Source organism: Bos javanicus, chromosome 10 (genome assembly GCF_032452875.1).
Source record: "Bos javanicus breed banteng chromosome 10, ARS-OSU_banteng_1.0, whole genome shotgun sequence".
In the NCBI taxonomy this organism is placed as follows: Eukaryota; Metazoa; Chordata; class Mammalia; order Artiodactyla; family Bovidae; genus Bos; species Bos javanicus.
Window position 1 is genome coordinate 38,808,484 of NC_083877.1, and position 12,364 is coordinate 38,820,847.

The following is a 12,364-nucleotide window of genomic DNA, read 5'->3' on the forward strand; positions in this document are numbered from 1 at the left end:
TAGATTTCCCTGGCTTTCTCTTTCCTTGCTGTGTTACAATGTAACCCTTTCTGATGTAGAACTGGACCAGTTAGAGAAAACACGATAAGTATCAGATCAGATCAGATCAGTCGCTCAGTCATGTCCGACTCTTTGCGACCCTATAAATCGCAGCACACCAGGCCTCCCTGTCTATCACCAACTCCCGGAGTTCACTCAGACTCACGTCCATTGAGTCAGTGATGCCATCCAGCCATCTCATCCTCTGTTGTCCCCTTTTCCTCTTGCCCCCAATCCCTCCCAGCATCAGAGTCTTTTCCAATGAGTCAACTCTTCGCATGAGGTGGCCAAAGTACTGGAGTTTCAGCTTCAGCATCATTCCCTCCAAAGAAATCCCAGGGCAGATGTCTTTCAGAATGGACTGGTTTGATCTCCTTGCAGTCCAAGGGACTCTCAAGAGTCTTCTCCAACACCACAGTTCAAAAGCATCAATTCTTTGGTGCTCAGCCTTCTTCACAGTCCAACTCTCACATCCATACATGACCACAGGAAAAACCATAGCCTTGACTAGATGAACCTTTGTTGGCAAAGTAATGTCTCTGCTTTTGAATATGCTATCTAGGTTGGTCATGATAAGTATAGATAAGTCAAATAAAGTTTGTCTTAAAATCTCTACCCTTACCTTGTAAGATCCCTTTATATATTTTCCTGCTGAGCTCTTAGAATATACACATACATAAGTATGTGCTAGAAAAAAAAAAAAAAACAAACGAGATGTTATTTAACTATCTTATTCTCTACATTGCTTTTATTCACTGAAAATACTTGGCCTCTTAAATTTTTTGAATTAGCTTTACCATTTGGCTTGTTCTTCATTAATTAATTACATAAATTTTAACACGAGGTTGTTCTCTATCTATTTGCATGAATCATGTTTTTGACTTTTTTAAATTACACTTTGACAGCAGGAAAAGGCAAGATTATCAGCAGGCAGGAGAATGGGATACTTGGGAACGTTTCATTCAAAGGCTATAAAACAGGGATCTTTATCCTTTGAGAAAGAAGATGTATTAAGACAATGCTAATACAAAGTATTAGCGAAGTATTCAGTGCCTTATTTAGAAGAACTAGGCAGTTTGGAGTCAGAAAAGCTCAGACATTAGAGAATGATAAATTTTCTAGGAAGGCTACATTTCCTAGTCTGGTGAAGTTCTGAGCAAGCTATTCTGTTTATAGAAACTTACATTAGTTTCAGTTACCCAAACCAATTAATTCTCCAAAATCACTGCAGATGGTGACTGCAGCCATGAAATTAAAAGATGCTTACTCCTTGGAAGGAAAGTTATGACCAGCCTAGATAGCATATTCAAAAGCAGAGACATTACTTTGCCAACAAAGGTTCGTCTAGTCAAGGCTATGGTTTTTCCAGTGGTCATGTATGGATGTGAGAGTTGGACTGTGAAGAAGGCTGAGCGCTGAAGAATTGATGCTTTTGAACTGTGGTGTTGGAGAAGACTCTTGAGACTCCCTTGGACTGCAAGGAGATCCAACCAGTCCATCTGAAAGAGATCTGCCCTGGGATTTCTTTGGAAAGAATGATGCTAAAGCTGAAACTCCAGTACTTTGGCCACCTCATACGAAGAGTTGACTCATTGGAAAAGACTCTGATGCTGGGAGGAATTGGGGGCAGGAGGAGAAGGGGACGACAGAGGATGAGATGGCTGGATGGCATCACTGACTCGATGGACGTGGGTTTGGGTGAACTCTGGGAGTTGGTGATGGACAGGGAGGCCTGGTGTGCTGAGATTCATGGGGTCGCAAAGAGTCGGACATGACTGAGCAACTAAGCTGAACTGAACCGAACCGAGACAGTTTTCATAGACAGTTTTAGTTCCATTTTCTGTTTTTCATAAACAAATCAATCCAATTCTTAAAAAAACATGTTCAATGTGCAATATAACTATGGAAACCACGCTTTCTGGAGAAGTACCATCATTTCCAGATATAGATTCTACTATGATAACAGGTATAACTTCCATGAAGAGATCTTGTTCATTTCCTCTATAGCTAGATAATTCATATATTTTGTTTTATATAAAACTTTGCAAGATTTCATGTGGTTTTAAATGCTTGATTTATTATCTTTGTTAACATGGTCTAATTAATGTGTCAAGTGTAAAAACAAACATTATTGTTTTTAAAAACATTTCCTTTATTATTATCTTTAAGTTTGTTGATGTAGGTAACCTGTTCATTGCAGTAACATTAAAAGTGGGCACTATAATACATCAAATACTATAAATATTTACTACAGTACATCAAATATTTTGAAAGGGGCTATAATATTGTGTAGGAGAAAATTATATAATGAAAAGAGAAGCATTAAAATATTGTTTTGCTCAAAAAACCATAAATAGCTAAAAAACGTAAAAGTCCACTTTAATACTAAAGCAATTTAAGATATTAAGCAAATGAATGGCTTAGAGGAACATTAAGATTCAAGTTCATTAAGTTTTGTTCATAGGCAGTTGAAGGCAGAGAGCTTTTTGTCGTTGTTGTTGTTAGCTAATAATTATTCTGGACCTTTTGAAGATTTTTGTTTTATGTCAGAAACTAGAAGAAAAACTAAAACTGTACATAGGCAAAGGACATTGGATCAGAGAAAAGTTTTTTTTTTCAATAAAAGGATGATTGAATATGCAAAAAGTAGTCATTCCCAGCTTTGATTTCTAAAGTGCTCACTATCTCAATCATAAAGTAGAGGGGCAGTGACATTAAGGACTAAAGCTGTTTTCAACAGATTCTTAGTAAGATCACCTTACTGGAATTGTAATGTGAAGAGACCATAACATACAGAAAAGTTCAAGATTCAGTTTCTTTGTTAAAAGAAAATGAAACGGCCTTTATAATATTTTACAATGGATTAGGATTTTAAGCCCTAACAGTGTTCCCTATTTTTAATGTTCACTTTTTTATAAAATCAATATACTTCAAAATTTTTAAAAAATTAAGATTTTATATTTTTATTAATTCTAATAGAATTGTCACTTTTTCTCTGCTAAATGTTAAATGTATAATACTTCTAAATATGAGCTCAATAAAAGAAATGCATTTAGTAATAAACTAAAATTAGCAAGTGTTCAAAAAAATAAAATAAAATAAAATTAGCAAGTGTATTTACATAAAAGCCTGAAGCAATAAAAATGCATGTACCGAATAATAAAAGTATGATATAATTTTTAACTTTGAGAAATATAAATATTTAAAAACATGGAACATAAGATAAAATCTTAAAATGCCTCAATATTTAACTTAGTGACATATGGTATATTTCAAGGAAACTGCTGCAGTTTTAAAGATACATAACCTAGCAGCTTCACATTTGTAGGAAGAGTTGATGAAAAGTTAAGTCATACTTAAAAGATGCAATGCATTGAATACAGGACAGCAGATCCATTTATCTAGCTATACTAGTGATTGGGGCAGATCACCAATGTGATGTCTTGCTGACTGATAATGAGTGTGAAAACATTACAAATTAGTGGACTGCTCAGGCTTCAATTTTTTAAGTGTGGCTTTGGAAACAATTAAAAATGTGTCTTTTAATAGCAACTACATATTTTAAATAACATGTACCTAGGAAACAGATACAAAATAACATCTGAAAAGTTAAAAGGACTATTTAAAGCAAATAAAAATACATTTCCATTTATAAAAATAGTAGAATTAGAATATGACAATAATACCAAAAAAGCAGTGTGTTTGGGGGAGGGGGATAGAGAAGGAAAACATGATGATATAAGGTTTTCTACCTATGTGTGAAGTACATTAATATTATAGGAAGGTAGCCTGTGATAAGCTAAATATGTATTTTATATACATTATTTTCAGACTCAGAACTATTAATATTTGGGGCTGGATAAATCATTGTTGTTGAGGACTGTCCTATACATTGTAGGATGTCTAATAGCATCTCTGACTGGCCCCTAGATGCAAGTTCAGTTCAGTTCAGTTCAGTTGCTCAATTCTGTCCAACTCTTTGCCACCTGATGGCTTGCTGCATGCCAGGCTTCCCTGTCCATCACCAACACCCAGAGCTTGCTCAAACTCATGTCTATTGAGTCAGTGATGCCATACAACCATCTCATCCTTTGTCATCCCATTCTCCTCCTGCCTTCAATCTTTCTCAGCATCACGGTCTTTTTCAATGAATCAGTTCTTCCCATGAGGTGGCCAAGGCATTGGAGCTTCAGCTTTAGCATCAGTCCTTCCAATGAATATTCAGGACTGATATCCTTTAGAATTGACTGGTTTGATCTCCTTGCAGTCCAAGGGACTCTCAAGAGTCATCTCCAACACCACAGTTCAAAAGCATCAATTCTTCGGTGCTCAGTATACTCCAACTATCACATCCATACATGACTACTGGAAAAACAATAGCTTTGACTAGACAGACCTTTGTTGGCAAAGTAATGTCTCAGCTTCTTAAATGCTGTCTAGGTTGGTCATAGCTTTTCTTCCAAGGAGCAAGTGTCTTTTACTTTCATGGCTATAGCCACCATCTGCAGTGATTTTGAAGCCCCTCAACATAAAGTCTATCACTATTTCCATTGTTTCTCTATTTGCCATGAATTGATGGGACTGGATGCCATGATCTTAGTTTTTTGAATGTTGAGTTTTAAGCCAGCTTTTTCACTCTACTCTTTCACTGACTTCAAGAGGCTCTTTAGTTCCTCTTTGCTTTCTGCCATAGGGTAGTGTCATCTGCATTTCTGAGTTATTGATATTTCTCCAGGCAATCTTGATTCCAGTTTGTGCTTCACCTAGCCCAGCATTTTACCATGATGTACTCTGCATATAAGTTAAATAAACAGAGTGACAATATACAACCTTGACATACTCCTTTCCTAATTTGGAACCAGTCTGTTCCATGTCCAGTTTTAACTGTTGCTTCTTGACTTGCATACAGGTTTCTCAGGAGGCAGGTCAGGTGATCTGGTATTCCCATCTCTTTAAGAATTTTCCAGTTTGTTGTGATCCACACAGTCAAAGGCTTTGGCATAGTCAGCAAAGCAGAAGTAGATGTTTTTCTGGAACTCTCTGGCTTTTTCTATGATCCAATGGATGTTGGCAATTTGATCTCTGCTTTTTCTAAATCCAGCTTGAACATCTGAAAGTTCTCAGTTAATGTACTGGTGAAGCCTAGCTTGGAGAATTTTGAGCATTACTTTGTTAACGTGTAAGATTATTGCAATTGTGCAGTAGTTTGAACATTCTTTGTCACTGCCTTTCTTTGGGATTGAAATGAAAACTGACCTTTTCCAGTCCTGTGGCCACTGCTGAGTTTTCCAAATTTGCTGGCATATTAAGTGCAGCACTTTAACAGCATCATCTTTTAGATGCAAGTAGCACTTTCTTTAACTGTGAAACTAAATTATTTAACTTCTATGCAGAGAACATCATGAGAAATGCTGGGCTGGAAGAAGCACAAGCTGGAATCAAGATTGCCAGGAGAAATATCAATAACCTCAGATATGCAGATGATACCACCCTTATGGCAGAAAGTGAAGAGGAACTAAAAAACCTCTTGATGAAAGTGAAAGAGGAGAGTGAAAAAGTTGGCTTAAAGCTCAACATTCAGAAAACTAAGATCATGGCATCTGTTCCCATCACTTCATGGCAGATAGATGGGGAAACAGTGGAAACAGTGTCAGACTTTATTTTTTGGGCTCCAAAATCACTGCAGATGGTGATTGCAGCCATGAAATTAAAAGACACTTACTCCTTGGGAGGAAAGTTATGACCAACCTAGATAGCATATTGAAAAGCAAAGACATTACTTTGCCAACAAAGGTCCGTCTAGCCAAGGCTATGGTTTTTCCAGTGGTCATGTATGGATGTGAGAGTTGGACTGTGAAGAAAGCTGAGTGTCGAAGAATTGATGCTTTGGAAGTGTGGTGTTGCAGAAGACTCTTGAGAGTCCCTTGGCCTGCAAGGATATCCAACCAGTCCATTCTAAAGGAGATCAGCCCTGGTTGTTCTTTGGAAAGAATGATGCTAAAGCTGGAACTCCAGTACTTTGGCCACCTCATGGGAAGAGTTGACTCACTGGAAAAGACTCTGATGCTGGGAGAGATTGGGGGCAGGAGGAAAAGGGGACGACAGAGGATGAGATGGCTGGATAGCATCACCAACTTGATGGACGTGCGTTTGAGTGAACTCTGGGAGTTGGTGATGGACAGGGAGGCCTGGTGTGCTGCAATTCCTGGGGTCGCAAAGAGTTGGACGTGACTGAGTGACTGAACTTAACTGAATTGAAAGTGTCTTCAGGCATTGCCAAATGTCCCCTATTTCAAAAGTTGAGAAATATTGTCTTAAATAAACCAAGAAAACACTAGAAATCAGTATAATAGTAAATCAGTAAATTTGATAAAAATATCTTTAACTAAATAATCAGTTAATCCAAAAGAAAGCAGGAAAATAGAAAAAATACATGACAAGAGCAGATGAATCAAATAGAAAACAGAATCACTCAAGCTAAAAGCTCAGGTGTCATCTTAGATTTCTCCCAAGATTCCTACTCTCACTTGCTATAATCACTAAATTTTGCATTTTCTTTTTCCTTAACATCTCTAATTTCCATTTTCTTCTCTGTATTTACAAAGCTTTGTTTACCTTCAGGCCTTTCATTAGGATCATTTCATTAGAGCCTTGTTCCAATCCAGTCTTCCCTCTGCACTGCTGCCAGAGATAGCTGGCTATATTATCCCCCTGCTTAAGATGCTTCAGGGTTTTTTGATTTTCTACAGCAAGAGATGAAACCCCTTAAAACAACATACACAGTCTCAACGATATTCCTCCCTACTTCTCCAAGCTTATATGTATCTAGTGACCACATTCATTATTATACTCCTTTCTCTAATCCAGAGAGTCACAGTCTTTGCTCCTGCAACTGGGAATTACCATTCACAGCAAGATTACTTCAGATCTTGATTATATTTAAGCTACACTGTATGCCTACATTGGGAGAAGGCAATGGCACCCCACTCCAGTGCTCTTGCCCGGAAAATCCCATGGGCGGAGGAGCCTGGTGGGCTGCAGTCCGTGGGGTCGCTAAGAGTCAGGCACGACTGAGCGACTTCACTTTCACTTTCCACTTTCATGCATTGGAGAAGGAAATGGCAACCCACTCCAGTGTTCTTGCCTGGAGAATCCCATGGACGGAGAAGCCTGGTAGGCTGCAGTCCGTGGGGTCGCACAGAGTCGGACATGACTGAAGCGACTTAGCAGCAGCAGCAGCAGTATGCCTACATTATCATATCTCACCTTTCAGCTAATGAATACCTATCCTGCTTTAACTTTTCAACCTTTATTTGAAATCTCTTTTTATCCTCATATGAGGATATCCTCATCCATTTGCCATGATTATAGCTCATTAATCTATTTCATCAACTGTAACAATTTATTATACCTATTTTGTCTATATTTGTGTTGATCTTTGTCTATTTCACAATCATGTCTTCTCCCTTATATTTTTATCTCCATTGCTTAGCATGGCAACTACTGTTTAAAACATGATTGGTACAAGTTTAGTATACACAGAAAAACAGTAAAATATGGTATGGAAGAAGAAACAAAAGAATGCTACATTTCAGCACAAAGAAATGTCTCATTTCTCTCTTTTCTGTTTGATGATATTCCAAATACATTTTAACTACAGAATAAATGAAAATCGCCTATAAAAGGAAACCCATACTAATGTGGCTAATCTAATTAAGAGAAAACATTTATATTTGGAGCACCACACACACAGATGGATGCCAAATATCTAAAGTGTAGCCAGTCCAGTGAAAGGAGTAAGAAGGGAGGATACAATAAGAAGGCTAAAAACGGCAACAAAGCAGCGATGTTATAGAAGTGAATAAGCAAATAATGCTTAATGAAAGTGGGGGCATGTATGGCTAATCCTATTATATTATTGAATTGACCTCAAGCAATAAATGTTGGCCACTTTGTCGTCAGCATGATATAGCCTCTAGGCCACATGCTGAGAATCTTTCTCCATTGTTTGAGACAGATGACATCAGTTCTGCCCCGATACACGTCTGAGTCAGTGTCACAGTTTGCAGATGCAATGCAGCAGTGCCGCATTTTCAACATACCATGAGAAAATCTGACCTGTCACTTCTTGGTCAAATCTTGCTTAATCACATATAATTGTAAATGTAAAGTGACAAATCAGGAGAATTTTCTTTGGTCAGAAGATGAGAGTGCTATAAAATGGCTAAGGTCAGTGTAATTTTGATGATCTTTAAAATATGATTTAAGATTAACCTTTGAGGTATTTTTACATGTGTTTCATACTGCTGAATTTATATAATTAGTTTTTTAATACTTTCAGATTCAGATTAAGCTTATGAAGACTAAAGTTTAGTTAAGATTTAAGAGATAGTCTTCATTGGAATATTTTTAAAAGAAATGCAGCTTTGTTACATCTTGTTATATGTGTTAGGTTAGCCATCAAAAGTGTTTCTAGTTAATACCAAGATTTCCCAAATGAATAGATTAAATCAATTATTTATAATCATAGTGTTATTTATAAGTATAAAAGAATCATATTATAAGCATTTTAAAACTACAGATAAAACTTTTCTTATTCTCATCTCAGCCCTGCTTACTCCACAACCTGATATGTAATGATGACTTCCTTAAAAAACCATTTTATTTTTCCAGTAGGGGTGATGTTAACAAAATGGTGAAAAGAGACAATGAACTGACCAACACAATCTTACATACACACATTTAATAAACAATAAAGTACCTTGAAGTAAAGATATCCCAGTGGTCACAATTCAGCTCAAGAAATGTTACTTTATCAGCAACATAGACCATTCTCTAGAGTCCCGTGCAGTCACTATCTCTTCTGTTCCCCAAAGGTAAGTATTATCCTAATTTTTCACAGCAGTTTTTAAATTTTATCATCATAACACCTCACACATGGGAGATAATGAATATTTGTTCTAAAACCATAATTTATATTTGCCTGCTTTTGAACTTAATATAAATGCAATTGTGCAGTATGTATGTTTGTGAGATTCCTCTATGTTGAGGTGTATCTCTGTAGTTCATTTCCTATATATATAACTTATATATTATGTTGTATATATAATTGTTTTGTAGGCTCAATTTTTAGGTTTGCTGTAAAATTGAGAGGAAAGTATAGCGATTTCCCATGTATCCCCTTCCTCCACACATGCATAGCTTCCCTGATTATCCACACCCTCTACCAGAATGGTGCTACAACTGATGAACTACACTGTATATCATAATCACCTGAAGTCTGTATTTTACATTGGGTTTCATTCTTAGAGTTGTACATTTTATGGGTTTGGATAAATGCGTAATGACATCAATCCACCGTTATAGAGTCATGCAGTGTATTTTTACTGCTCTAAAAATCCACCATGCTACACCTGTTCATCCCCCTTCTACACCCTATCTCCTGGAAACCTCTGATCTTTTTATTGTCTTCATAGTTTTGTCTTTTCCAATTCATAGAATTGCAATCACACAAATATATTGTCTTTTCAGATTGTCTTATTTTTATTTAGTAATATGTATTTAAAAATAAGATTCCTCCTGTTTTTTCATGACTTTATAGCTCTTTTCTCTTTAGCACTGCATAACATTCTATTGTCTGGATGTACCACAGTTTATCTTTCCATATAATGGAGGATATCTTATTTATTTCCAAGTCTGGGTAATTGTGAATAAAGCTGCTAAAGACATCTTTGTGTAGCAAATCACTTTTTACAAGATAAATTATTCTATCTCTGTCTCAAATATTCCTAATAATAAATCAAGTTCATGATTAATGAGTATGGATATAATACAGAGGAAAGAGGAATCATTGGGTTAGAGGGTCACATAATGACATCATATAGTTTTAATTTTCAGTGATCTCTGTGCTAAGTAGTTATCAGTCATAGGAACTGATATGATGATCCAAAGATCAGGATATGTATTGACTGGTGAAAAATACTTTTCTAAAATATGACTCATTGCTTTATCTCAAGGGACTAAGAGGGAATTTATATTAGGTATTTATTTACAGAGTCTACTGCTTGTGGTATTAAATTTCATAATGACAACTGTAAGACAAGGATCGCATATTATCTCTAAGCCAGGAAAATGTTTTGTAGCCCAGGGAAGTAGGAGAATATTGATTCATTTGAGAACAATGGCTACCAGCACTGTTAACCCATTTTATATTAAGCTGCAAAAGCCTAATCTAATAATAATATATACCACAGAATTTTTGTTAAGTGCCAGCTGATCCTTTGTAGTAGCAAGTATAAAGAAAATGAATTTTTAAGTTTTATGGATTCCCCTGTGATATTCTTTTGCAAACTTAAATAAATCATGTTCCTGTAGTTATGTAAATGGTGTTACTTTCTTCTGTTCTTCTTTGGAAGCCAAGGTTACTAAAAATACGTAGTGCCAGACCATAGAGAATTAAATCTGATAGCATATGTTGGTGGAGTCAGGAATTGTTAAAACAGGCACAGTATGTAGTATGTTGAGAGATAAAAGTGGCTTAATTATTTAGTTATGCTGTTTCAACCTTCACAGTTGACTTTTCAGGACTAAAGCTTTAAGGAGGCCATTCCAAAGAAGAGAATAATTTTTTTTTGCTTATTGTCATTTGGGTGACATCTTGGTTGAAGACAGAAATATGAATGAGAAAGCCAAAATGAATTAATTAAACTAGCTGGAGATTTGTTCCTTGGCCTAAACAGGTGATTTTCTCAAACTTGGCTGCACATCAAATTCAGCTGAGAAACTTTAGCTGCTACTGAAGCCTGGGTTCCACGCCCAGGTACTCTGATTTTATTGGTCTCAAGCGTAGCCTCAGTTTCCTGTTTCTAATGTACAGTCAGCTTGAGAACTACTGACCCAGTCAGGTAACAGAAGGAGCATGGATTTTCAAGAGTCAGAATACACCCAGTTAGAGCTTCAGCTGTAAGTATAATTTATGAGGGTCAATAAAACCTGATGAGGCTCAGCCTTCGAAACAGCCATCAAGAGAATAAAATAAAATTATTCGTGTGAAAACTGATGGCCTAGAATTTGGCATGTAATGGGCATTAATAAATATTTTTTTATTCTTTTCTGCATCATGCCTCCACATCATAGCCCTTTAAAGAATAGGAGATCAAATATAACAGTCATTATTTATTGCCTATGTGCTGTATCTATTTTCTTTATACTCTAGTTCTGGTTCAGAGGACATTGCTGGGTCATATGAGGGATAAAGAAGTTAGTAAACATGTTATTCTTCTACCTCATCCACCTCTGATTTGTTGCTTCCTGTTCATTCTTCAGATCTCCATTTGAATGTTAGGTCCTCTGGACAGATTTTCCTAACTGCTGCCACTACCCCAACCTAGGCTGGATTTCCAGTACATCCCACCTACCTGATGTTGGTAATGAATCTGTAGAATTTACTGCTGTATCTCTCAAGGCCCGTAGTACCATTTAATAATTTTAACTGAATGAATAAATGAAAGAATTTAAGATACTATAATGTTATAACAATGAGTACAAGGCAATATTTAGCTGAGTATCAAATAGATGGTAGTGATATTAACATAATTTTTAAGAGTATATGAAATGCTTTTACATAAACAATTTTATCTAATTCATCTATTTTTTTTTCCCATTTAGGTTTTCAAAAAACATTTTTTGACTGTCCACTCTCTTAATGACAAACGCTGATCTAAGTTTTGAAGATAATAGAAGTTAACAAGACCACGGTGTCTTAGTTCTCTTTGAACTCAAAATCTAGTCAATGTAGACAGGAAAAAAAAAAAGTAAACATCATAGTACTGTTTCAGTAGTAGTAAACGTTCCAAAGTAAAGGATATGAAAGAAAGTGGTGTCGGTATGTGTGTCAGGGACATTGCTTAAGGAGGTCTTCTCTCAGAAACAAACAGCAGGTAGGGATCCAAGAGACAACAATGAGATGGCCATGTTAAGTTTGGTGGGTGGAAAATTACAGCTCAGTGGAACTGAAAGTGTAAATTCCTCCAGGTATGTCTGAGTTGCTGTGTTCTGTGAACAGTGAAAAGCTCATGTAACTACATCGAAAGCAAGGAGAGAAGGGTGGGAACTGAAATTGAGGATAGTCTAGACGACTAGAGACCAACACACTACAGCTTCATATGTCATGGAGAGAAGTTTGTTCTTCATTCTAAATATGATAGGAAGTTATTGGCATATTAAAGATTCTAGATGCTATCAAGTTTATATTTAAATCTATCAGATTTACATTTAAAAAAAAGCTTGCTTTGAGAATGGAATCGGCAGTGAGGGCGAGTATTGG

General features: G+C 36.3%; 1 long non-coding RNA gene across 3 annotated transcripts in view; it reads left to right on the plus strand.

Annotated features, from left to right (window-relative positions):
- LOC133256133 (uncharacterized) overlaps window positions 1-11,914 on the plus strand; it is a 38,525-nt gene extending 26,611 nt beyond the window's left edge. The window contains exons 2-6 of one of the 3 annotated variants that reach the window (XR_009739107.1): window positions 8,057-8,268; window positions 8,713-8,915; window positions 10,612-10,778; window positions 11,365-11,465; window positions 11,707-11,914. This is a non-coding gene — a long non-coding RNA (uncharacterized LOC133256133). The remainder of the gene's footprint in view (window positions 1-8,056; window positions 8,269-8,712; window positions 8,916-10,611; window positions 10,779-11,364; window positions 11,466-11,706) is intronic. The other 2 variants (XR_009739105.1, XR_009739106.1) reach the window with 2 other exon arrangements.
- The last annotated feature ends 450 nt before the right edge of the window (window positions 11,915-12,364 follow it).